At 45.7% G+C, this 27,803-nt stretch overlaps 1 protein-coding gene and 1 non-coding gene across 5 annotated transcripts in view; both read left to right on the forward strand.

Moving 5' to 3' along the window:
- Positions 1 to 27,803, forward strand: part of ASAP1 (ArfGAP with SH3 domain, ankyrin repeat and PH domain 1) — a 329,862-nt gene that overhangs the window by 145,528 nt on the left and 156,531 nt on the right. The gene's annotated exons all lie outside the window — the stretch shown is intronic.
- TRNAC-GCA (transfer RNA cysteine (anticodon GCA)) lies at positions 20,608 to 20,679 on the forward strand. The gene has a single exon. It is a non-coding gene; the product is annotated as a tRNA-Cys (tRNA).

Raw genomic sequence — 27,803 nt, forward strand, 5'->3', positions numbered from 1 at the left:
CCATTTTCACTCAGCTGTACCTCAGTTTATAGAAAAAAAAAAAAAGAACAAAATCATTTTCACCAAAGCTCATGGTTAGTGTCCTAGGCAGGTAGGGTGCTGTTCCTCGGGTGTCCTGGTTTCAGGAGCCTGCTCTGCCCTTTGATACATGACACCTGTGCTTCTCTGAGTTAATTTTTCTCCTCTGGAAAGTCAAGATGGTAATTGACCTGGCAGATTTCTTGTGAGTATACAGAGTTAACACACATCACCTGCCAGGTCCATACTTGCCACATAGTAGGTCCTCAGAAATGGTGGCTACAAAGAGCAGAATTTTCGGAATCCTGTCATTAGCAGGCAGTGATCTTCCTATTTCCAATAGTTACTGAGTTCATTATTACATCTGTGCCTCTGAGGCCTTGACTGCCTGTTTTGTTTTTGTTTATTTGTAATCAGTATGTGGATCACTGCACGGCTGAAAAACATCATAAAGCTACAGCAGAGGCTAAAGGCGGCAAGCCTTCCACTGTGATCCGCATTAACGGTTCATGTTTTTAAGAAAGTCTGGCTGGTGCCTATGGAGCACAAAAGCTGCTATCAGCTTTATTCCAACTGCATTTGAATGCCAGAGTGACACTAATCATGGATGCCTTCCCAGAACTTTCAGAAAAACAAAAGCAACCTGTTGTGTTTGTTTAGTTCTCCAAGGATGTCAGGGTTGCGATTGGCTGGGTATTTTAGCTGCTACACACACGATGACTGTCTCTGATTCAGCAACTAAAACAAAAAAATTTTTTTAGAAGATGACTTTCGAATAGGCAGATATGATTATAATTACATTTTCCGTCATCTTATTTAGACCACCAAACATGATTCTCGTGATAAGATCATTTTGTTTGGGCCAATGTACATAAAATTCTCTTCATTCATGAAAGTCTGTCCTCACTAGTGCTGGCACCAAAACAGTTTTTTTTTTTTTTTTTTTTAAGACTTAATGGTTCAAAACTCTGAGTATTCTGTCTGTTTGTGTTTCTGAAAGTTGCATAAGGAAGGTAGGCTATTCAGTGTCATTAATGGTATGTCCTAGTATTTATTCTGCTAATCCTTTCCCATCATGCTTCCTGTAGGAAAGTGAGTATGGATCGCCAAACCCTCCTTTTCTTTTCGATCGAGTGTTCCCTGAAGTAACCTCCTCCAAATCTTTATAGTCAAGGAAGACTCAACTGTTATGGAACCACTAGGACCATCGTTGTTAGAGACTGGTCTGTACTTTGATGAGTAGAGTGTGGGGTGGGAGGTTTTCCTGTTCGTCTCTCACAGGCATTAGGACCAGTCTCTGTGGGCAGCCCCCCGCCCCATAGGACAGGTGGGTAGCGGGGGAGAAAGGATTGATCAGTCAGTACCTTCGAGGAGGTCACATCTTCCGTGTGGGGGGAGGGTTCACCAGGAAAGATGCCTTCTCCCTTGCAGAGCGGTTATGCACTGCCAGTGGATGCTGAGATCCTTAGAGCTGCGTTGCTCAGTTATCCCTCCCCCCCTCCCTCCCAGGGACCACATCTTAACTCTCAGTCTTCATGGGGTCGCCAAGGTTCACTGTCACTGGTTCCCAGACATAACCACAGGAAGCTGTTCATCTTGTTGAGAGGTGATGCTTATCTTCATAGATCCCAGCTACACCTTGGCTTGTCCCCTCCGCTTTATTGCTCTTCATAAAATGCATAAGATAACTTTAGCCACCTGCTGCGAAAGGTGGACTCATTGGAAAAGACCCTGATGCTGTGAAAGCTGGAAGGCAGAAGGAGAAGGGGGCAGCAGAGGATGAAGGTGGTTAGAGAGCATCAGCCGACTCAGTGGACATGAATTTTTGATGAGACTCCAGGAGATAGTGGAGGACAGAGGAGACTGGTCTGCTGCAGCCCATAGGGTTGCAAAGAGTCAGACACAATTTAGCGACTGAACAACAACATTAATGTAAAATACAGCTCGTCTTACCCTACCTAACACCTTTCTTGGGCGCCCCATCACCTTTGCATAAGATTTGGCTCCCGTTTCTGTGTTTCTGGCCTTCGGTGGAGCCTCATGCCCTGTGGACTGAATTACTGTATAATCACTTGAATCCAATTATAGATACAATTTGGGGGGGTCTGGCTATTTTTAGGATGCTTATTTGCCCAATTTTCCTTTTTCTACTCTCATTGCTCCAGTGTTTTGAGATCTTGGATTATGACCACTACATTTCTGCAGAAAAAAACAAACTAACATTTTTTTACAAGGCATTCTTTAGGACCCCCAAACTCTCAAACACCACACCTACGACTGACTGCTACCGGTAGTCCTTTTCCGGGGAGGGACCCTGTCCATGAGACCGTCTGTCTTCCATGTCAGTGAACTGGGAATTAGGGAGGATGCGATGGAGGCAAGTCTAACAGAGCCGTCCTGATCACGCTCGGTTCTCCACGAGGTTGCTGTCGATACAGCCAGTGAAATATTCATCCCTCAGGGCTGTCCAGACCAGTGCCCTGTGGTTTCTGGTGACTCCCTACGTCACTCGAGTCTCTTATTGCCTAACCTGAAGCTCCTAACACTAATGTGTTCATGAAGACGTCTGCCTTTTGTCCAAACATGGGATTCTCCTGAGACGTGACGCCATTTTTTTAAGGCCTTTTATCTTTGTGGGAATTTATCACGCTGTTTAGTTGAGGCAGCTACTGACAGTAATTCTGCTTTGCCCACCAAAGTAGATCTGAGTTCCTCTGTCTGGTTTTAAGGGCCTTACTGTCCGACTGTCCCTCCTGTACCCAGTCACCCCCGTGAATCTCTGTCCTTATTAGGCGAGTGTCCCCAAGCACTGTCCCCACACCTCCTTGCCCCTACACGGCCTCTCTACTCCTCTCCAGCGTCTGCATCCTGTCATCTTTTAAAGCTAACCCCAGGTCCCATGTTCTCTGCACAGAGGTCACTATGATCCAGCCTGCCTGGGTGTGGTCATCTTCTCTCCGACTGTAGTGTCTGCAGGGCTCACGAACTGGTGGCCTTCTTGCCGCGTCCAGCCCACAGATGTTTTGTGTTTCCACCAAATTTGACTTAGTTGCTAACTTTTAAGTGTCTGGAAATTTCACATAAGTATTGAATTTCTGGCTTGTTTTGAAAAACCAGAGAATCCTGTAATACTGAACTCTCCCATATAGCAAAAGCCAGCTAAATCTGCTTAATTAGTGGCTGCTTTTTTAAATGGCAAGTGTCACTGGTTTGCCATAGTCATGCTCTCTCCCTGTAAAACTAACCAAACTTGCTTCTCTTATTAACATTGTTATCTTGGCTCTAGTAAGCATTTGTATTTGTGGTCCTTTGGTTTCTAGCCTGTATCATCCCTACCTGTCTCCTCTTTGTATCTTCAAATTGTTATTTGTGTGATTTCCATGAGAGTAGGAGAAGGCAGTGGCACCCCACTCCAGTACTCTTACCTGGAAAACCCCATGGACGGAGGAGCCTGGTGGGCTGCAGTCCATGGGGTAGCGAAGAGTCGGACACGACTGAGCGACTTCACTTTCACTTTTCACTTTCATGCACCGGAGAAGGAAATGGCAACCCACTCCAGTGTTCTTGCCTGGAGAATTCCAGGGACGGCAGAGCCTGTTGGGCTGCCGTCTATGGGGTCGCACAGAGTCAGACACGACTGAAGCGACTTAGCAGCAGCAGCAGCAGGATGCATAGCCTTTTTTCCCGCCAAATCTAATTTCCCCAAGAGTGTCCATACTCTGATCGGTAACTCTTCTACCACATCAGTCATTGGTTTTGATATTTTAGCTTGAATGCCATGGTTGATGTACACAGGACAGAATGTTTTTTTCTTATTTAATCTACCCTACCTGGCTTTTGCAGCATCTCAAATCCTCGCTACACTAATGCGATCGTACACAGGTTCCATGCAATACATCTCAGCACCTCTGGGACGAGGCAGAGCAAAGAGCCTTGGAGGGTGAGCCCTAGTTAGAGAGAAAGAGGGGGAGGGATGTGTCTTTTTTCTAGCCTTTAAGCATTGGTTGTGGCATCAGCTTCCACAGCAAGTTCCCTGGTCCAATTTACATATATCGCTGTTGGATTTATTGAGCACTTCCTTTTCTGTCTGTGGACTTCTTAAGGTCAGCGAGCGTGCTTGCTTATTTTTTCTTTTTTTTTTTTTCCAAGCCAAACTGTATCCAGCTTTATTAAAGATACTTTTCATAAACAATCATGGTATTTCAGGCAGGACACGGGCGACAATCGTTAACAGTATACAACTTTCAAACTCCCTTTTTCAATGGACTACCAAAATCAGAAAGCCACTATAAAACCCAATGAAATCTTCATGTGATGCTCTGAACAGGGAAAGTTTAGAGTGAGGGTTGACATTTCACATTTAGCATGTTGTTTAACAACTTTTCACAAGCCGACCCTGACTTTCATGTTCTTAGCACCTAAAACAAGACAGACGACTGAGGGAATATTTGGTAAAGGGAGCAGATGTGGATGTGTTTCACTTTTCCCCAGCTTGTTTGTAGGTCTTTTTTGCCTCTTTCTGTAAGTTTTCATGTGGTCCCTTTTGGGAGTAGGCTTTTTTCTCTTCGGTAACCATTTGTGTTACAGAAAATGGAAAGACACTTGAAGTAGTTAGCCTTTCAATTTGCCAAATAGGGATCTTATTAAATGTTCATATAATCACATTCACAAGCCAGGATTGCTAATGGATATCCATGAAGCATGCCTAAGACACTACTTTCATTGCACTGGATAGACCTTAAGCAGTTTCTGATGAGATTTTTTAAAGATTTTAATTCTGTTGTTTTTACAAATAGACTGAAAATAATTAAGACCTTTTTTCAAAAAGGAAGGATTAAAATACAAATACAAATGAAATGTATAGTTTTGACTAAGATACCTAAAAATTATGGAGTCAACAATGTCCTTTTGTTTGTGTTTCTCCTTTTTCCCCTATTTGGTGAATTAAGTAAAGAAATGATTATTTGTCAGATATATTATTGAATGCCTGGAACACCGTAATTGCAGGGTCTCAGATACTTTGACAGCGTGATCAAATCAGATTGGATTGTAATTAAGCTATATTGCAAAATGTAGAACACACTCGTGTGATGCAGAATGAGTTGATGTTTGCCAGGACTGTGTATCTTGATTGCTGGGTTCCCTACTTATCATCATACAGTTGTGTCTCAGTACAAAATCAATTAAGTTGCTTAAAAAAAAAAAAAAACTCTATTTTTAAACTTATGCTACATCTTCCAGCCTGAAAAACTAAACCAGTACATTGGTGATAGATCCATAGTCACCACCCCAAGATAGAAGCCCCTCTTCTCAGAAGGGTCTGACATAATTAAGAAATCAAGAACCAGACAAGTTCCCAACCCTGTAGTAAATTTTTTAATTCAGTTAATAAGCATATATCTGTCTTTCTTTGGGGGGGGGGGGCGGGAAACAACCCATAAACAGTGGGTATTGACCCACTGGGTATTATGGGTATTATGTGGGTATTATGGTATTGACCGTAAAGAGATTTGCAAAAACTTGAAGCAGGGAGAAAAGCCATAATTAGTAGAGAAATGCTGTTTCTGTTGACCTGTAGATCCCTAAGACTGGCTGCTTCCTTTTATTGAGTGGTGGGCTTGCTTATGTGACCTCCTGAGGTACATCTCATTTCTGGTTTTACAGATGAATCTTTGAGTCCATTAAGGTTAATTAACCTAGACAAAATCTTACAGACCCAGATTGTCTGACCCTAAATCTCTGTTCTCTTCTACTGTCCAACACTGCCACCAAATATGAGGTATTTTCATATATATATACACACACACACACACAGAGAGACATAGTCTAAACCTTTTTGTTATTTAAAAAAGTAACGTGTTGTTTTATGTTGGGAAGATCCCCTGGGCAAGGAAATGGCAACCCACTCCAATATTCTTGCCTGGGAAATGCCATAGACAGAGGAGCCTGTTGGGCTACAGTCCATGGGGTCGCAGGAGTCGGACATGACTTAGCAGCGAAACCACCACCATCTGGTACTTGGAAAAAGTGATTCTCTAAATGCAGGTGTTCATTCACTCATTCTTAGACATACCAGCGACTGTTAGAGCACATGTACGTATACTGGGTGACTTTAAATGGAACAATGCTGTTAACACCCAGCAGCAAGGGACTGACCGACAAACCCGCATTTCCTCGTTTCATTCTAAATCTCAGTGGAAATCGAAATGTTGAATTCTAATGTAGAAAGTTTCATACACTTTTGGTACTCTTCCCAGCTCTGAATAAATAACCCTTCTGAATGTTAAGTAACTGAATCATTTCTGTTATTTTATTACAAATTTTTATTCTCAAGCAGAATCTCTGATGAGTATTAATGTACCTCTTCTCTCGCTTTTCTGCTGCCTTTTATTGGCTTGGATAAATATCTCTGGCCCAAAGCTGTACAAGTTTATTAGTGTGACAGAATTACATTGCATGGATCGTGCTCTGAGAAGAGTTTCAGTCCAGATACTGAAAGTGCTGTCATGGTTGACTGGACGCCCAGAACTCCTTCGAGGAGCAGTGCTGACTTGTGAAGACTTACTTGTCAAAAGAAGCCAGTACCATTATCTCAGTTAGACTCTTTGTACACAATGCCCACAGTTCGGGGGAAATACAATCACAGTTGATCCTACAGCATCAGTTTAGTTCAGTTCAGTCACTCAGTCGTGTCCAACTCTTTGCGACACCATGAATTGCAGCGCACCAGGCCTCCCTGTCCATCACCAGCTCCCAGAGTCCACCCAAACCCATGTCCATCAAGTCAGTGATGCCATCCAACCATCTCATCCTCTGTCATCCCCTTCTTCTCCTGCCCTCAATCTTTCCTAGCATCAGGGTCTTTTCAAATGAGTCAGCTCTTCGCATCAGGTGGCCAAAGTATTGGAGTTTCAGCTTCAACATCGTCCTTCCAATGAACACCCAGGACTGATCTCCTTTAGGATGGACTGCTTGGATCTCCTTGCAGTCCAAGGGACTCTCAAGAGTCTTCTCAACACCACAGTTCAAAAGCATCATTTCTTCGGCACTCAGCTTTCTTTATGGTCCAGCTCTCACACCCATACATGACCACTGGAAAAACCATAGCCTTGACTAGCCGGACCTATGTTGGCAAAGTAATGTCTCTGCTTTTTAATATGCTGTCTAGGTTGGTCATAACTTTCCTCCCAAGGAGTAAGCGTCTTTTAATTTCATGGCTGCAGTCACCATCTGCAGTAATTTTGAAGCCCCCCAAAATAAAGTCAGCCACTGTTTCCCCATCTATTTGCCATGAAGTGATGGGACCGGATGCCATGATATTAGTTTTCTGAATGTTGAGCTTTAAGCCAAGTTTTTCACTCTCCTCTTTCAGTTTCATCAAGAGGCTCTTTAGTTCTTCTTCATTTTCTGCCATAAGGGTGGTGTCATCTGAATATCTGAGGTTTGTTGATATTTCTCCCAGCAATCTTGATTCCAGCTTGTGCTTCCTCCAGCCCAGCGTTTCTCATGATGTACTCTGCATAGAAGTTAAATAAGCAGGGTGACTATACAGCCTTGACGTACTCCTTTTCCTATTTGGAACCAGGCTGTTGTTCCATGTCCAGTTCTAACTGTTGCTTCCTGAACTGCATACAGGTTTCTCAAGAGGCAGGTCAGGTGTTCTAGTATTCCCATTTCTTTCATACCACTTTCCTAATCTTGTGTTCTGGGCCAAAGGTCAGTTACCAATTCTATGCTGGATTCTTCTGACATCCATAGATGAGTAAAGAAGGTAGAAAGGAAACATTAAGGAGTATTAGAAAGGGCACAGATGAAATAATCTTTTTCCAAGTCTATCTGTGCTACTTACTGGCCTGATGAATTTATTTTAAGGCCCCTTGATCCCTTTGACTCTTGGTTTCCTCCTGATCAAAAGAAAGGCAAGAGCATCAACTCTGTGTCTCTTTTTTTTTTTTCTCTTTTTTTAAAATGTGGACCATTTTTAAAGGCTATTGAATTTGTTACAATATTGTTTCTGTTTTATGTTGTTTTGGGAGGGGCGAGGAATGTGGGATCTTAGTTCCCCGATCAGGGATTGAACCTGCACGCCTTGCCTGGGGTAGCCAAGTCCTAACCCCTGGACCGCCAGGCAAGTCTCTGCATGTCTCTTTTTAATGACCAAGTAAGGCACACAAAAGTGCCAGTTTCTAACGGTGGAAAGTTACTGAACTGAGACACAAACTCAGGTTTCTAATCTGATACGTAGTTGATGTTCACTGATAAGTTTTTTCCCATCTCCTCTTTCTTAGCCTTGGATTTTATGTTGGTTATTGGTTCATGGGAGCAGTGGGTTCCACACAAAGTAGGGTCCCTCCTAGGGGAGGATGCCCCAGACTACTCAGGGGATCAGCTCCCCGCTTCCCACCATACACTCTTCTTCCCTGCTCTCACTTCTGTTTTTTCCTTTCTCTCTCTCCTACTTCATGTCTTCTTCCATCCAATCTCTCTTACAGAAATAATAGAATATTTTTAGAGTTGAGCACTATCTAGGAATCATCCGGTCAAGTCTGCTTGTTTTACAGACGTGGGAGCTAAAACCGAGAGGTCAGTTCCCTGCCCAGGAGCACACAGCTAGCAAGCAGCCGGGCTGGTGAGGCCCATAGGTGCAGTTTCAAAAGCAGCTCTGTTTTCTCCACACCATGCTGCGTTGAAAGTTTTGTTCCTATGGAAGGGGCTCCTCAGCCCCCACTTAAAAACCTGGTTAAATATTTCCGCAGAAGTGTATTTCTGACACCTGCCGTTAACATTCTGTGCAGTGTCAGCTGGGTTCTCACATTCCCGCTTGTCATGTCCATGGCTCTGAGAAGCGGCTTGTGGCAGAAGGTGTGGGTAGCTTCAAAACCCCTAACGCTGGGCGTATGATTCAGACCTTACATGAGAAAAGAATAATTTCCTCTGCCTCCCCCATGTACTTCTGAGCTAAAAATGCAACCGCAGAGTTCAGAGGAAGGTGTAGGATTTATGCTCTTATGTTAACTTTCTTTCCTCTCTCAGTCTCACTGGGGATCAAGTGCTGAAGTTTTGGGGGTTTTGTTTTTACTTGACAAGCAGGTAGATGAGTCAGCATCCTGTATCTGTTCCCCTCCTTAAGAGCTCGGAGACCTTCTAGAGCTCTGCTCACTTCAGCTGTCTCATCTGTGAGAAGGATTTACAGGTTTCTGTCTTGTATGTCTCAGAGGGTTGTTTTGAATCAACTAATGGAGGAGGAAGGGCTTTTGTAAACATGCCAAAGGCTGATTGTGGGGGCTTTTATGAAGAGACTTTAAAGTATGAGATAAAAGAGCCTGATGCAAAGAGCCGACTCATTGGAAAAGACCCTGATGCTGGGAAAGATTGAGGGCAAGAGGAGAAGGGGATGACAGAGGATGAGATGGTTGGATGGCATCACTGACTCAAAGGACATGAGTTTGAGCAAGGTCCAGGAGATAATGAAGGACAGGGAAGCCTGGCGTGCTGCAGTCCACAGGGTTGCAAAGAGTTGGACACAACTTGGTGATTAAACAGCAACAATAAATGCCATGGGTTTGAGTTCTGGTTCTGTCCCCAGCTTGGGACTGAGCTAAGTGAGAGGATGCTGGCGGACCCAAAATCAAAGGCTGACTCTCCTGCGTTCCCAGCCTGTGTAGTTTAACAGAGATATTTGGTACATATGGATCAAATATCCTAGGAATTGTTGGGGATATTTTTGTCCTTGATTGCTCATCTCTTCTGTCATGTGTCTTGATCTGATAAGTGTGCTCCCTAGCTACAAGACAGGATGCTACGTATTCAGGAAAAGAAAAAGAGAAAAAACAAAAGAAGGAAAAAGAAACATTGATTTGCATGGAAGACTTTTGCAAAGAAAGAGGAATATTTTCTCATTGGCAGATACTGTCTTCATGTGTTTCTAATGAAACAGAAGCCAGCGAGTCTCTGGTTTATGTCTTTGTTCCTCCCCTGACACTGTTGATGTCAGCAAAAAAATGCAGTTTGTTTTTTGGCGAGGGCCCTGTTTTCCTTTTCCATTGAGCACAGGAACGGTGGCTTCTATCTGCCACACCCTCTCAAATAGTAAAATGCGTCTAGAATGTGGGATGTGACTACAGGTCTCTGTGGTTAGATCCGTCCTAAAGACCTGGGCTGAGAAGATGCTCTTGGAGATGCCTGTGTGAGTGCAGCGCCAACATGGTCACTCTGCCCAGTGATTACTTACCCTTGCTTGTTCCCTCAGGACTCTCTCCTTCAAACCCTACGGAGGAGGTAGGTAAGGTGCGTAGTCTTAGGATGTTGGTCCTGATTTACGCACGTTAACACGCCCTTTTATTTTTTTGTTGGGGGGTTGGTTTCCCACACTCTCAAGCGTTCTCTTCTCCTGGCACCTCTCTGAGAAGCAGTCTGCTCAAGATTTCTCGCTCTTGTTGCTAAGAGCACGTTTCCTCGCCTCTCTGAGCTCCGCCCGGGGGCGGCCTCCCGCCTCCTTCCCTCTCTCTGACTGTTGGGTCATGGGTGGTCTGGGTACCACCAGGCTCGACGGGCCCAGTGGTCTCAGGCAGCAGACACGACGTTTGCCTGATACGGAGACACATGCGGGAACTCCTGTGAGAAATCTCACAGAAATCATTCCCAAATTGGAGCTAATGGCTGCCTGTTGGCGATGCTCGCTGAAGCATTTGCAAACCATTTCTGTATCTGTCCTCCCTTTATGCTCACCCGTCAGACTCTCTGTCTTGGTTGGTGGGTTCTGAGCGCTGTAACCATCATCTCAGATGTCCGTCATGAGAACACTGAGTGTCACGCTGCTTACTTTCTGTCTTTTTTTTTTTAATTTTTGTTGGACTAACATTTTTAAAGATGGGGTTGTCCAAACATTTTTTTTCCATGTGGCAAAAATGGAATTGATATTTTGAACTTGTTTGTGTTGCATTGTAATGAGTTTTCTGGTTCTTTCACTTCAACTCAGCTGTAGCTGTTGGATCTTTTTTGTTTTAAACTCATTGGACATGGAGAGTTGGCGTGGCTTAGAGTCACTATTTTTATTTGGGGGTGTTTTTGGGGGGAAGGGCAGTGGGGAACCACGCCAGGCAGCCTGTGGGGTCTTAGTCCCCTGATCAAGGGTCGAACCCACACCCCGGCAGCGAAAGTGTCGCGTCCTAACCACTGGACCGCCAAGGAATTCCCTGGTGTTTTTCTGTTGCCTGTGGAGGTCGTCTCGCTAGTTTCTTACATCCTTGTGGCAGAGTGGTTATCGCAGGGGAGTACCGTGGAGGTGAACGGCCAGAGCAGGCGAGACAGCAGTTCAGGCCCTCCTGCCCCTGACCCTGTTTCACCCCTGCTTTCTCCTCCTCAGTCTTTTTTTTTGGCTGCGCTGGGGCTTCCTTGCTAAGCGGGCTTTTTCTCCAGTCGGCGCACAGGCTTCTCACTGCAGCGGCTTCTCCCGTGCCGGCTCTAGGGCAGGGGCTGCCAGGCTCTGCAGCACAGGCTCAGCAGTCATGGCACTCCAGGCTCAGCTGCTCCTGGGCCTCCGGAATCTTCTCGGACCAGGGATCCCACCTGCGTGTCCTGCATTGGCAAATGGATTCCTTACCACCAACCCCCCAGGGAAGCCCCCTCCTCAGTCTTATTCCAGGCACTATGGCCTGTGTGGAGGGCTTCCCTGGTAGCTCAGCCGGTAAAGAATCCACCTGCAATTCAGGAGACCCCAGTTTGATCCCTGGGTTGGGAAGATCCGCTGGAGAAGGGATAGGCTACCTACTCCATTATTCTCGGGCTTCCCTTGTGTCTCAGCTGGTGAAGAATCCGCCCGCAATGCGGGAAACCTGGGTTCAATCGCTGGTTGGGAAGATCCCCTGGAGAAGAGAACATCTACCCACTCCAGTATTCCGGCCTGGAGAATTCCCCGGACTGTACAGTCCACGGGGTCGCAAAGAGTCCGACTCGACTGAGCGACTTTCACTTTGATGGCCTCTGGTCCTCTGCTGGAGCACCTGTTGTAACCTTCCCTCTCAGAGATTATGGAAGGTCTGACCCAGGGCCCAGGTGTGTGCGGTTAAAAGCAGTCACAGGTGATTCGCATGTGGGCGGGGCGGGGCCTGGAATGCAGGGCGGGGCCTCCCAGAGGGAGCCGGGGTGCCCTTGTAGGAACTGGGAGGGTGCGCCTCCGCCTGGCACTGGCCTCCCCTGGGAGCAGGCAGGCCCGAGGGCCCTCAGGTTCCCTCCCTGCCACAGATGCTCCCGGCATCGTCGGAGAACCGCCCCTGCATCCTCTGCTCTGGCCAGTGCCTCCGCTTGACTGGTCTTCTGCCTCCTGCAGCCGCAGAGCTTCTTTCTGAGTGCGTGTGTTTCCTATTTCAGGTCACATGATCGGCTGCTGTATTTGTTTTTCTCAGTTCAGGCTGAGCCTGCAACTCACAGCTCTCCCTCTTTGGTGAGGTCGGGTGTTCACAGTGGAGATTCAGAGCCGTGTCCGGGCTCCTGTTCACAGGAGACCCACCCAGCCACTCCTGCGGCTCCTTCTTCCTCGGGGGATGTGCTGGTTATACAGACCATGGGTGTCCTGACAGACTCACCTTTGTAAGGCACGGTTGGGTGTAAGACAAAAAAAAAAAAAATTGGGATTTGAATCAAGAGTTATGAGTTCCAGCCCCAGCCCAGCCACTTGTCAGCAGTGTGATTGGGGGCGAGTCATTCAGCCTTACTGGGGCTTCCCTTCCTCCTTTATAAAACGGGCTAGTAAAGTGGAATGTACATGGAATCACTTTATAAACTGACACAAATATTGTTAAAGCTGGAGCAGTAATGTGTCGCACACACCCCTCTTGTCTATGACCTTTTTTTAGTTCCCTCCACTTTATTGAGATGGAATTGACTTATAACATTATTTAAGTTTAGGTGGACAGCATAGTGATTTTGTATATGTATGCATTTCAAGGTGCTTACCTCAGTAGGTTAGCTAGTACATTCACCATCTCACAGAATTATAGTTGTGTGGTGAGAACCTTTGAAGTCTACCTTCTTAGAAACTTTCAAATAGATAGTATAGTGTTATCAACTGTAGACACCTTGCTGGACCTTAAATCCCCAGAACTTAGCTTAAAACTGGACATTGGTACCCTTTCGTCCCCTCCCTCCCATTCTTTTTTCTTTTTTAAATTTAAACAAATGAGCTGGCTCTAGGAGTTTGCTGTGCCTGGAGGCACCATACCTTATTAATAGCAACACCAGACCTGGAAGCCAGGCCCTCGGGTTTCTTTCTATATCTGTTTTTCAGTGCAGAGCATCCATTGGTTCATGGAAGGTCCTGGGTCTGAGTCTTCCTCACTTGCTTTCCTTCAGAGAAGCTCGCCTCTCTTCCCTTGATCTCAGTCTTCGCATCACGTATCCTTGGCGCCTCTGCTGAGGTCCAGACGCTGTCAGGACGTTTACTTCTGCAGTGAGTTACTTCCGGCTTGGTGGTTCGTGCCTGTGTCCTTTTCCAGGTCTGCAGTTCTAGGCTTTGTGAGGAATATAAACAGTTTCCAGGGGCGCTTTCCGTTGCAAAGTTAGAACAGAAAGAGCAAAAGAAGCAGGTCCCTTTGGTCTCTGATAAGGCTGCTTTAATAAGCCTTTTACTTCTCAGAGCAAGCTCTTAGCTCCGTGCGTTCCCCTGTTTGGAAGTGCTTTTCAGCTCCTGTGCTGGCCAGGAGGAGAGCTTTCGCACGCTCGCAGGCCGGGAGGTCTCCGGGGGCTTGTAACTGAGAGAGCGGTATTGACCCTGCGGTCATCAGTCTGAATGTGCCTAAGTGGGTAGCCGCCCAAAGCCATTACTGCTGCCCTCCAGGAATCTTTGATAAGTGAGTTAGTGGGCTTTCCGCTGCTCTGGGAGACCTGAATTGTTCACCCATTTATTTCCTTCTGCTGGAGCCAGGAAGATAACCCCATCCTCGGAAACCTCCTGGCAGTGGGTTTCAGAGCTCTTGGGAAAGAGGGAGATGCCATCCGTTGACTGTCTTCTGAGTGTTCTGCCTGCCCTCTGATTTCGCTCTCTCTGAAGCCTCAAGGTGATACGGATGGATCGCAGACAGGGGCAGGGGAGGCGGACAGAGTCTGTGAAACTGGCCTCACCCACCAGCTCCGCAGTCACAGGCAGGGCTGTAAAGTGAAGCTGTGCGGAGTCTCTCGCGCCTGTGCTCCCTCACCCAGCAGTCTCTGTCCCAAGTTATGGGTAGTGAGCCAGACTGACTTCACGTCCACCTGCAAGTGTGTGTGTGTGTCGGGGAGGGGCGGGGGGATTAGTATGACAGGAGTGGTAGCTCCAACCAGTCAGGTCCTGCGCTGGCAGCATGGAGGAGGTGTGAGGTGGCACGTGGCTCCCCCGGTCCCGTCGGTGCCCGTCTCTGCTCTGTGCCCAGTACTCTGCTGCGGAAAGGGGGTGCGGTCGCCCCTCAGTACATGGTGGGGGTGGGGGTTCCCAGACCCCCCCCCCCGAGGATCCCCAAATCCACGGATGTGCGAGTAGCGCTCTCAGACCCCTGTGTCCTCAGACGCGGAGGCTGCAGATACGGAGGGCCAGCTATACCTTTGCCATTCGCTTCCCTTGTTCCCGAGGTTATGGGCTTTTGTTGATCAGACTTGAATGAAATAGTATATCGTCAGGTGTTAATTCCTAAGGTACATCCCTGACAGTGAATACTAGAAAGTAGAATAAAGAGACATTGTCCTATCAAATAATACTCTTGGGCACAGGTTGGGGGATTAAGCGTCCCTTTCTCTCTTTTTCCATTTGGGATATTTGGGTAAATGACGGTCCAGGATAGATTGAGTGATGGATGAAGTTCGAGGGTTCAGACCAGAAACCACGGCTTCCTGACTCTTCAGCCTGGTTCTCTATCAGCCAGCTATTATCTTCTCTCTAGCAATGAAAAGAACATAACCTCTCCATTTCTGCATGACTGCCCCCCGAAATAAAATGCTCCCATGTACAATATAAGTGAAGACTTGGCCTCTCTGAAAAGTACTCAGAAGATAACCAGCCAGGCCCATCTTTCCTGCCTTGATTATGCTCCTCCTGGTAACACAGTCTGTCATCCTGTATCATCTCGAGCCCTGCTGTTTGGTGTGGTTCTTCCTGCAGGGGAAGCAATACAGACATGCAGGCGCTCATTTGCGTGAGAAGAAAAAAAGGTAGATCATGCTTAAGGTATTGCGATTACAGAATTTTGTACCCTCAAGGGATTTTACTGCAAACACTTCCTTTTTTACAGATGGGAAAACTGAGGACCAAAATAGAACAAAGCCTGTGATGAGGATATTAGCTGGGTTTGATACGTTAGTGGTCCTGTAAGAGACAACTCGGAGATCTCAAAGCCAGTTAGTGGCTGAGCCAAGATTAGAACTCACATCTCTTCACTCTAAGACCTGGGCTCTGAGGGGGCATCCCCCACTCCTTCGATCCTCTGCAGGGTTCTGGGGATTTTGAGCAAGTCTTGGGGGTGAGAATAATGAGCTTTGTGGTCACAGCAGGCAGGATCAATAGGTTTCATCCACACGCCTCCTGCTCAACCCTGGCTGGGTATTGGAATCACCTGGGGACCTTTGACAGCGCACCTGAGGACCACCACAGCCCAGTGAAGCCACTGTCTTGTCCTCCTGAGATTGCTCTCAGGTGTGACTGCAGGGTTTTCTCCAGGTGCAGTTGTGGACAGCCTCCATCAGGAGCCCCAGGGTGCTGGCGAGGAAGCGGACTCCCAGGTCCTGTCTGCTCCTCCTTGGCCCAAGCACCTGGTGCCAAGAGCCAGGCTTCCCGGTTGCAGCCAGTTTCCCCAGGTGATGCGGATGCTAAACCAGTGTTCTGGACATGGGCAGTCTTCCCCCTGAAGTCCCCTGCCCTCCTCTACCCCACTCTGCCCCTGCTTCTTCTGGGGTGCCAGATCTGGAGAGGCAGATACCTTTGAATTTCAAGGCTTTAAATTGCTTTTGATGTTTCCCCCCTTCTTCAAAAAGGAAAGAGATTTAGAATATAGACCTCTGTATTCATTTTGAATAGATGCATGAAGATTAAAGTAGTAAAGTGAACTTCCCTTTTTCAAAAACTAGATATTGATCCTGATGGTGAGTCAGTGGTAGGATTGTATCTTTCTCCTTTAGCCCATCCTTTTTTGAGCTTAATTTCGGAAGTGACCCTTTGCCTGCCTGTCTCTCAGCACCAGCACTGAGCCCAGCATATGAGAAAAAGCGTTTCTCACTTTCCACTTACATATTCAGGGGATCCAGCAAAACAAAGATCCTAGAAAAAACATGCCACCAATTATTTACAATATTCTAAAAAAGAGAAATGATAGTATTTCTCCCTTCTGAGTTTTTTTCACTTCTAGCACATTTTAAAACATCACTGTAATGAGTTTTTCTTTCTGGCCCTAGGATTTTGTATCATGCCTATTACAAAAGAAACAAAAATGGTCCACTCTCACTGTGTGTAATAATATTCCTCAGGTAGAAAACAATTTAAAGGAACAGACCAAAAGCATGCCTCAGGAACAAGCAATAAATGCATTTTCATCTGATGTCTCTCAAAACTTGAAAATTTCATATTTTCAAAGATAAAGCTGCTCAGTTCCCTCTCCCCTAATTTATCCTTTTAGAGTATGGGAATTCCTTTAGTGTGTGTGCAGATCTCTTTCGCTTGCTTAACTGTTTTTTTGCTTTGACATTCATTTTGTGTAAGGTAGTAAGATCAGAGATGTGCTAAAACGCTTCGGTTTGGGGAACCAATTTTTGGAACTCTGGCCTAGGAAGGTTTTCTCCCCTTCCCAACCCTGCTGCCCTGTGTACGTGATTTTAAGTAATGGCATGATGTTGTACCATTATTTCAGTTCTGTCTTTATATCCCTCTGGTATCGTATAAAGGTTTCACGATGCGCCTTCTAAAGTCTGTGCTTTGTTGAAGCACAAGCACATTTGTTACAGAAGTGGGCACCATAATTTAGTTGGATTTTCTGAATCCCGGAGATGGAAGAAAAAAATAAACAGGCCAAGAAAACAAGTGTAAAAGTGATATTTAATTTTTCTAATTCCATTTCTTTACTGTCAAACAGATCGAGCATGAATACTTCATAGGAGGGACTACTTAGGGATTGAGTGTTCATGTAGAGTGCCTGTCATAAGATTGAGGGTAAGAAGAGGGTGGTGAGTTTAACAGATCTTGGCTGAATATGAATCCCTGTCTGGAATCAACTCAGGCTTTCTAACACGGACCATTGTGTGACCAAAGGTTTGAATTTGTTCCTTGGGAGAAGTCTTTGTTTTTATTGTTGTCTTTTTCTGAAATAAATTAAGTATTTGCATAATAATAATGAGAATAAGGCCATTCCAGAACACCTGCTGCCAGCCAAAACAAGCCATGGATGACAACAGAAACAATAAAAAGTTAGATCTGAAATAATTGGATAATTAAGGATCAACTCATCTGCTGCTGCTAAGTCGCTTCAGTCGTGTGACCCCATAGACCCGCCAGGCTCCTCTGTCCATGAGATTCTCCAGGCAAGAATACTGGAGTGGGTTGCCATGCCCTCCTCCAGGGGTCTTCCTGACCCAGGAATTGAACCCACATCTCCTGAGCCTCCTGCATTGGCAGATGGGTTCTTTATCACTAGTGCCACCTGGGAAACACCTTACTCCACTGATCTATTAGTAATTCTTAACTTTCCCCCGTCTTCCTATCTAAAGTCTTGCAGTGTTTATTCCCACAAAGGTTTTATACATTTATAAATAAGAAAGTGGGGAAAGCCCGGAACTCAAAGTAGCACAGATTTGTAAACAGGAGGCAGGAGAATGATTACCTTAATTTAGTAATTCAGGAGTGGATGGATATAACCACGTGAAAATGTGACCCTGGGGGCTCATTCCCTAAGAACATAAAATCTTAATAATGAGCAAGTTTAGCTCAATGAGTAATCAATCTAATAGTGTATAGCTTGTTTAGTTCCATTTTTGAAACTTGTGGCTCTTATCATATTTATGAAGGATTCATAAAGAGAAGAGCAAGAAATACATAGATGTGGGTTGGTAGGTGGGTTGGAAGCTAAAATCTGAAGTTAGATGGATAACATCTGAGCTCTGCACATAGCAGTGGAAGGAATGTTACTGATTTGGGTTCCCTTTACTTCTCCTCGAGGTGGTTAAGTATTCTTTTGACCAAAACACTGCAGGGTGAAATTTCCTGGCAGAGAACAAATACCTCGGAGTTCTGTGCCATACAAGAGAACAGTGTCTTCAAAGCACATTGTGATAGCTTGTGGTTTTTTGAAAAGAGCAGAGTGAGTCTGAAGTTGCATCCGGGATGAACTGCCCCCCTCAGCACTGGGTTATGCTGGCAGTGGATACTCCTGAATAAGTCTTCAGAGCAGCCCCACTGTAACTGGACAAATGAGAAGCTGGGAACTGAGGGAGATCTGTTACTCACACAGGGCAAGGGTGAGCTGCCTGCAGCTGGCTCTGCTGACCTGCGAGGGTGCCCCTGGGACCAGGAAGAGCGCGTCCTCCCGGCAGTCAGCGTGATTCCCAAACCGCTGCCCGGGGCACGGGTGCCTTGGAGGAGACAGCGATCGTTTGCCCAAGCATGTTTTTGAGCACTTGGCTTCTGGGTTGGTGACTCATCTGAAGCCACGAGATAAATGACTCCTAGGCAAAGGTTCTAGGAGAAGCTAATTCGAGCAGACCAGGAAAATGGATTTTAAAGCTAGAGACACTGGAGAAAAATCTGTAGCCCCTCTTTAAGCGTTGTTTTCTTCCCCAGCAAGTAGGACAAAAATCAGCTTCCTAAGGTACCTCTATGTTTTGAAAAGTGGTTGTTATTCCCCCCCCACCCCCCCAAAAAAAACTCAGATTAGGAGTTAGGAGGTTAGGACCAAATTGTCTTCTCCAAAAAAAATATCAATGTGACGATCTGGCCAGTCTGTTTGATTTTTATGTCATCATTTGAGTTGAAAGAATATTTTTATCCACCTTAAGCAAACGTTCATCAAAATGAAAAGCTCTGAATGTATAAGAACTTTGTACGACGAGTTACCCAGTTAACCTTTTTAACAAGAGAATTTATTTCCTTCATTTTTACATACAGAACTGTTTATGTGTTAGAAACCAAAGATGGGATTGAGTGAATGTTATAATCAGGCCCATCGAAAATGTGAGGGACTTTATAGAAATATGCTAGTCAAACTGCACAACGCAATGCGTTAGTGGGTTATGAAATGAATTTAGTTTGATCCTTAGATTAAAAAAAAAAAAAGTTTGTTATTGGAGGGGAAACGTAGGCCCAAATAGAGGAATGACTTAATTTAGGCCTTTTGTTCTAGATGTCTGATAGCTTCTTTTACTTTGTAGTAATGCCTGCCAAATACTCATACTTGGCCTACTTACCTAATCTGGAGACCAGATGATGGCAGCAATTAAAACTAGCCCTTCCCCGACATGGATGCAGAGGTCTTATAACCAGCAGCCCCTACCTCTAGGGATCAAGACAGTTGACTCAGCTGATGGTGACCCTGAGGCTGCCACACACCCTCTGGGTGGAGACCTAGCTTCAGCGAGGAAGTAGCTTTCCCGGGTGCATGAGGAGAGAGCCAGTCATGCAGTTATCAAAAACATATTCTACACGAAGCCAAGATCTCGCCATTAGAGGGGATGGCATGTCTTACCTAAGCTGCAATGTGGTGTGTCTGACATTCTTTCTTTCCTGCTGTTGACCCTCCGAGCATGTGTAAACAGCCTGTTGAACTTGCCACTACCTGTATTCCCAGGACATCCTGTTAACTGTTGGTTGTCCACTTCCTTGCAGCTAGAGGTACACTCGGGTCACACAATGGCTGGTTTATTTGGGAGCCATATCACAGAAATCTGCACCGAGCTTTCTAACTCTGGCTGTGTGGGTAATTCTGAAAACCTCGGATCTTACTTTCAAATCATCCACAGCTAAACCCAACTCTGCCTCTTTCCCGAGTCTGAAGAATGCATCCCAGACAAAAGGCCGAGTTCAGCTGACCTTAATTCTCCCTCCGCGGCATTCCTTTAGTTCTGTGTGTTTGAAATTCAAGGCCTGTTCTGGTTTCAAGTACACTTTTTAAAAAGTCTGAAACAGAAATGTATTATTGGACCGATAATGCCTCACGGAGGCCAATAATGGTGTTATGTATGAGCCACAGTGCTTTTTTTGTTAGCGGTTTAAGTGCCTCAGACCGCTCCTCCTCCTTGCCATCCCCCTCCCTCAGGTTTCTTGAATCATACTCACTAATTCGATATTGCTCTTGTCCTGTATAATGTAAGCTAACATTGGTAAAACTGTGGGGAGTAGGGGTGCTTCAGTGGAAAATCTTTAGTTTAACAAACGGTAGTATAATTTTGTGGAGAGTGCAAAGGATTATTGAATTGGAACATTATCAAAACACCTGAATGCCTCCCCAAAATAGTATATGTTGGAACAATGGCACATTTAAAAAATACTTGGAGAGTAACGATCACCCACCATTCCACCACCCTAACCTAACAGTTTTTAGTTATTGCTATTCAGTCTTTGTTGCTTCAAACATTGTTTTAAGGGCTTCCCAGGTGGCTCAGTGGTAAAAGTATCTGCCTGCAATGCAGGAGATCTGGGTTCGATCCCTGGGTTGGGAAGATCCCTTGGAGAAGGGAATGGCAATACACTCCAGTATTCTTGCCTGGAAAATCCCGTGGACAGAGGAGCCTGGCAGGCTGTACAGTCCATGGGGTCACAAGAGTCGGATACTACTTAGTGACTAAACAGCCACCTCCATGCTGTTTTAAACAGTTGCCACTTTGAATCTTGCTGTTTTACTTATAAAGCTGTAATAGCACATGTGCTGTGCTGAAGTGTTGCCGTCTCTGTTATTTTAAGGCCCTCATAATAATACCATCATATTTGTTGTCATTCAGTCACTCAGTCGTGTCTGACTCTTTGTGACCCCCTTGGACTTCCCGACCGCCAGGCTTCCCTGTCCTTCACCATCTCCCAGAGTTTGCTCAAATTCGTGTCTATTGAGTCAGCAGTGTCATCCAACCACCTCATCCTCTGTCTTTCATCTATGGCATCATGTAGATGTTCCTTAATTTACTAAAGTTTCTGTGCTGTTGAGTCTCCAGAGGTTGCCTGCCTTTGGGCAGAGACCATGCATGCAGTGATCCACTTGAGTTGTTAGCTACCTTTCCCCATTGAGTGAGCTCCCTGGGAAGCTTTCCCAGAAGTGAGATCCTTGGGTAGAAGGGATGGGCTCCATCTTTGGGATCTTGCAGTGCCACGTTGCTTTGTCAGATGGTCATGTAGTCACAGAGATGCGTCGTGGTTTTTGGAAACAAGACTCCATCAGCTTCTTCCCGAATTTCTCCCTAGAGAGAAGGCCTCTCCCACCCTCCCCTCTAGCTGACCCTTTAGGAGGAGGCTTTCCCAAGGAAAAAATGCCTCGGTCACAGCTAATATCACTGCTCTTATGAATGAAATGTGTCCTACCCAAAGAGCATAGGAGGTTCCACCCTGACTTCACTGTTTGTGTAAGGATAGGGTAGGGGAGTGCCTTCAACATGTTATTCATTTAATAATTGCAGATTAGATTTCTATCAAGGGAGAGGGCGTTCTGCCTAGATGTGAGAACAACTCATCGCCCAGCTCTGGGCTTAGACGGTCTGGGTTTGATTTCCAGCTTCCCTTTAGCTGCTGTGTGGCTCTGGGCAGGGCGCTCAGCCTTGCTTGTCTGTAAACTGTTGTCATCATCTAATCATCCCCATCCCAGTAGGTTATTGTGGGAGTTTAATCGGGTCCTCCATCGAAAGTGCTCAGCACAGTGTCTTGTACAGACTAAGTACTCAGCAAGTCTTAGCTGTTAGTATCATGTGACATACCCTTTACTTCCCAATTCTTCAAGGTCCATGAATTACTTGAGCACTGTTGCTCTTATTAACTCTTTTTCTCATTGAATTCCAGTAGCCCTAGGAGCTGATACTAGGGTCAGCCGTAGGCGTTGGTTTAGCAATAGGTTCTGTGATCTCCACTGGCTTAACAAGGGCTTAGTCAAATGGAATGCATGAAAGCGGCTGGCTGCACTTGTTTTGTGTCTCCCTTTACTCTTGGTACCTGCAGGATGTGCTCACGAAATGGTTGATAAGAGATGAAGTTTAGGAAAGCTAACATCCACAGTTCTTTGAGCTTTTCAGAATATAACATTGATCTCTCCACTCTTTCCCACTGTTCTCTCCTTCTGGAACTTTATTAGATTAGCATTGGGCCTTCCCATTCTATCTTCCATGTCTCTTAATATCCTATTAATCCTTTGTCTTTTTTTAATTAATATCCTATTTTTTGTGTGCTTAGGATAATTTCATCAGCTGTGTCTTCTAGTTCACTAATTCTCTTACTGGTATATGTTTAATCATTCCCTTGTTAAATTTTTTTTTTAATTTTTGGAGGATCTGTTTGGTATTTTTTCACATCTATTGTTCATAATATCTTTTTTTCTCTCATTTTCATTATAGGCTGTCAAAAGGCCTTCTTTGCTTTCCTATTTTGTGTTGGGGAGAGTTGGGGGATCTCCCTCCCAAATTCTGATGCCTTATTTGATCATTCACTTCCAGAAATGTTTAGGGACATTTTCTGTCAGTCACCCGGTGCTGGGTGCTGTGGGGTGCCCTGAAGGAAATAAGACTCGACCCCATCACAGATTGTACCTAAAGCCGTCTGTGGCCTTGAGAAAGGGCCAGCTCCTTGGCCCTGATCACAATATTCTTTGAAGTGTGTTAGTCACTCAGTCATGTCTGACTCTTTGGAACCCCATGGACCGTAGCCTGCCAGGCTCCTCTATTCATGGGCTTCTCCAGGCAAGAATACCGGAGTGGGTTGTCATTCCCTTCTCCAGGAAATCTTCCCAACCCTGGCATTGAACCCGGGTCTCCTGCATCGCAAGTGGATTCTTTACCATCTGAGCCACCAGAAAAGCTGTCATATTCTTTGAAAGAGCCCCTCGTTTTTTCTTTAATACTCCCCTTTTACACCAGGGATTCTGGTCCATGTCACTTCTCCTTAGCTCAACTCAGCTCACCCCGCTTCTTAAATCATCTTTCCCCTGATGCCTGTAGAACATTGACTCTTCAAAGCCAGGAGACACCACCGTGTCTGGGACATCCCTCCCGACCTCCCTCCAGGGCTTCTGGAGCCCTTTGTGCACAGGGACCACCTCACACTGCTTTGGCTCACTCATGCTGCTCCGGCATTGTCACTGCCCGGCATGTTTCTACCCGTTCTCTCTTTTAAAAAAATTTTTTTTTTTTTCATTTCAATAGAATATTTCCCTTCGTATGCGTTTCTGTTGAAGTCTGGTTGATGCACAGTACTACATAAGCTTCAGACAAACAACAGGGATTTTCCCTCTCGTTTGTACTCACAGGGAGGCAGAAGCACATGGCTTAGCACATACTAAGCGCTTAATCAGTTCCTACGGGAAAGGAAATACTGGTGTGCATGAATAGCTGAGTAGCAATTCAGGAATACAGTTATTATAGTTCTTTTTAAAAGTGGTTTAGATAACCATTGTTTGCCAGTTCTGCAAAGAGAGGCACTGGGGACTTCCCTGGCAGTCCAGGGGTTTGGACTTCATGCTCCCACGCAGGGGTCACAGGTTTGATCCCTGGTTGGGGAACTAAAACCCCACATGCCCTGGCCAAAAAAAGAATAGGGAGCCAGTTTGTAGGCAGGGATATCAAAGGGGCTTTTCTGCCCATTTCATCGCGCCCTGCTGGTCTTTAACCAGCCAGTGCAGGGGGCCCCGGACAGCATTGCTTTGCCCCCTGAGGAGCTGAGAGGGCCTGGCTGGCTTGAAAACTGTGTCTCCCTTGTGGGGTGCTGGCGATCACGAGTTTGGTAGACCCTGCGGTGTCTCCTGCCAGGTGAAAGGTAGAAGGAGCCAGCCTATGAAATGAAGCATCAGCATTTTGCTTTCACCGTTTAGTAAGAGCTTCTGTCATTTAATCCTGCAGCTGGGCCAGCATCCCTGATTCGATTTGCCTTGGGGTTCAGCCCGGCCCGGTCGCTTTCCTGTCTCGTCGTCTCCTCTCCCCACGGCTGAGGGAGCCCTTGGGCGTGTTTGTCCGTCTGTTCACCTCCACACCTGTCACGTCCCAGTCATGTGACTAAGAGTCCTCTGCTTTTTCCGTCATGGCTGGTTTTCCTCTTCTCAGCAGTTCTAACGGGGCCCGGAGTCTCCCCGTTGTCAGTGTCTGCAATACAAGTGGGATCATGGGACTGCTCTTTCTGGCCTGTGTGACTGCAGACAAGCTGCTTGGCCTCTCGGAACCCCAGCTTCCTCACCTGTGAGATAATGACGAATGCCTGTTTTCCTAGGCTGTTCAAAAACAAAAGATTAATGATCTTTACCTAGTGTCTCTATGTGCCTGGTTCCTAGCGCTCAAAATGGGTAATTATTCTGCCAGGATGCCCAGAGCTTGGGGAATACACTGGAGGATCTGGAGGAAAACACTGCTGAACTTGATTCTCTGATCTTGCAGTTTAACAACTCCGTGGCCTGCATAGGTTAATACTCCTCGCTTGGTGGGGTTTTTCCATTCATTGGGCTCTCGAAAGAGCAGAGGCTCATTTAAACTTACTCAGAAGTAGTGATGGGCGGCAGGGTTAGTTCCAGACCACCTCTTGATCCCCCTGTGATGTCTCCTTCATTGCATCTGTGTGTTTCCCTTCTCCTCATGGTCTGGGCTTGCTTCCACTTTTTGAATTTTTGTATCTCTGTTACCTGCTGCCTAGTTGGAGTCTGTGTTTCTTCATTAAGCTACCTGTGCCTGGTCCGTCATCGCTCTCCTCTGTCACCTTTTCACTTTTGCAAGTTCCTTAGGGGGTCAGCTCTGACTAGTCCAGCTCATCTGTCTTCTCTCCGGCCACATCATCAGTTCCTGGGAAGCCCTTGGTCAAGATACCTTCCCTGGCCTAGTTAGTGCTGGCTAGAAGAAAAGTGTGGTCCCTTGCCATGGAACCTGGCTGTCTCTTTCCTGATCTTTGAGTTGGGGCTCTTTGAAGGTAGTTGTTGTGACCACCACATGTAATCAGACACTATATACCAAGTCAGTGCCATGTTAATAAACGTGTTAAGTATTTTGGAGAATCGTTTTCTGTATTTCCGTGTTACACAAAAACAGAAATATTCTCAAGGCAAAGGTTAATGATAACTTTTGGTCTCAGGAGCTATTTCTTTCCTCTTGACACAAGACAGGCCTTTGGTTGGAATGTAACAGACTCTGTACAATGAGTCAAGACTCCCACTGGTTTGCATTTTTCATTAGCGTGTCATTCAAGGAAATCCTGGCTTTTGGGGTCATGGAACAGGCCTCTCTGTTTATCCTTCTGCAGAAGTTAAAAATGTGAAGTATTTAGTAATACATCTGAAGATAAACTTATATTTTGAGGTCTGTTCTCCTAGAGTCATTTGGGGGAATTGCAGTGGAGCCTTTTGTATAAATATTTTCAAAATTTTGTGATTGTCTTTATCTCAACAAGGATCATGGAAAAAAAGGCGTTCTTACAGTCTAAATATCAATTGAAAGGATTTAAGAAGCTCAGAATTCCAACTCACATTCAAAGACTACTTTCTTCATATTTAATAAGGCATTAATTTTCATCCCAAATGTTTACTGAAATGGACAGTGAATAAACCTTCTGTACCCTATCTATGATCCTACATGGACTTTTTTTTTCTTTTAAAGCAACACTGGGAACATGACAGTCTATGACACTCATTTTATTTTAATCACATGGTGATTGTTAGCTAATGAGAAAGTATGCAAAGTTTATATTGTCAGTATCTAACAGTTTTATTTTTGGAGTATACAGTCTTTTAGGTTTTTGCAGTAACTGTCAGATGCATTTGTCTTTTCCTATTATGCCTGGTAACCATGTTTGTTTATTCATTCCGCAATTGTTTGTTGTATGCACACAATAGTAAGAATTGTGATAGTTGCTGAGAGTCAACTATGAGTAGTCATGGAACTAATAAGGAAGAATGGAAAAATATGAAAGGGGAAGAGAAGGCGACGCCCTGACTATAGTCATGCCCACTCCAGCATCTCCCCACCCAAGGTCCCCTGGCTGCCTCCACATACACCATTTACATGAACCTTCGAGATTTTACTGTGTGTCAGAGAGTCTTACTCCACATCAACTATTAATATATGGCCACTTTGGGTACTTCTGCCTGAGGAGTTACCAGCCTCTGATTCAGACCAAAGTATAGGTTTTCCTGGCAGTTTTTTTTCCACACAGTTAGAGATGCTCCAGGATTCTCCAAACCTACTCCACCCCCCACTGCTGGCATAGAACCCCATCCCAGGATTTCTCAAGCATCTCACCCTTCTACCCCTCTTTCTCCTGGTCCTTCTCAAGCTTACCTCCTGGAGGAAGGGTTGAATTTTATGCTGGTTTATCATTAACTAGGAGAAAGTGGCATAAAGGCAGGAATACCCTTGAGAATTTCTCAGGAAGATTCTATGTTTGTGGCCAACACATAGACAGTCATACATTTTCCTTTCAGTATATTCTGTTCATTCGAGCACCAAATAAAGTGGTTGGCTTACATTTATGGGCTATGATGTCATGAGCACACTTATGCCTGCACACACACACACAGACACACAGGTTTTATAAATGCCAGACTCAGTTGTGAGCTGCCGAGATCTTGGAATAAGCAAGGCTGCAGAATCTGAGGGATTAGCAGATTCTGTAATATCTTCCTTGGTTTCCATGGCCTGGCCTCCTCACAGTGGGTTGGCAAGGGTAGAAGCGTGCACGCTTTCTTTTTTTTTTTTTTGGTCATGCCGTGTGGTATGTGGCGTCTTAGTTCTCTGACCAGCCGTCAAACCTGCTCCCCGTGCAGTGGAAGCGCAGAGTGCTACCCACTGGACCGCCAGGGAAGTCCCAAAGCTCTGATACTTTTAACTAGCAATCCCTCTGCTCCCCCCACATTTTCTGAATGCATGTAATTGAGTCATCGTGGAGTATGTTTCTGCATGAGGTTCCTTGAGGAGTGGGAAACCCTACAAGATCTGGACATTTCCTAGAAGTGCTGTGTTTTATCTTGAGGGGGAAAAAGCAACTTTGCCTTCATGCTCAATGATATAGTTTGTCTTAATGTAAAACTCTCTTTTCCCGCACAAATCTTCAGTGCCTTGGAAAGAGACTCCATGTTCATCCAGTTGAGGTGGGGGTGGGGGTTGGTCGCCCTGGCATACCTCTGTTTATGCTCCAGTCCACTGTCAGGAAGAGAGAGTGGGGTTCAGCACACAGAGACCCAGTGGGACCCCCTCAGAGGCCTATTTGGCCCATGTTTCCTGCAACCACGGGGTCATCCCAACGTCTCCTCTCATACCCACCAAGTTTCCCAGCTGAGGACCACGAGTGCCATCCTGGGGCCAGTCTGGAACTCCAGTCGCATCTTGGTAGAGGGAGAAGCCGCAGGAGTAGGAGACAGACATGGGCTTATTCCTGGTGTGAACTTGAGCAAGCTGTTAAACGTCTCAGGATTACAGGGTTTGCCTTTGTTTTAAAGTAAAATGTGGCGGTGCTGCGCCTGTTGTGTCCGACTCGTTGCGACCCCATGGGCTGTAGCCCACCAGGCTCCTCTGTCCATGGGGTTCTCCAGGCAGATATACTGGAGTGGGTTTGGGGATAAATTAGGAGTTGGGGACAAACATACACACTACTCTAGATAAAACAGGTGAACAACCAGAACCTA

This window comes from Odocoileus virginianus, chromosome 15 (genome assembly GCF_023699985.2).
Source record: "Odocoileus virginianus isolate 20LAN1187 ecotype Illinois chromosome 15, Ovbor_1.2, whole genome shotgun sequence".
Classification (NCBI taxonomy): Eukaryota; Metazoa; Chordata; class Mammalia; order Artiodactyla; family Cervidae; genus Odocoileus; species Odocoileus virginianus.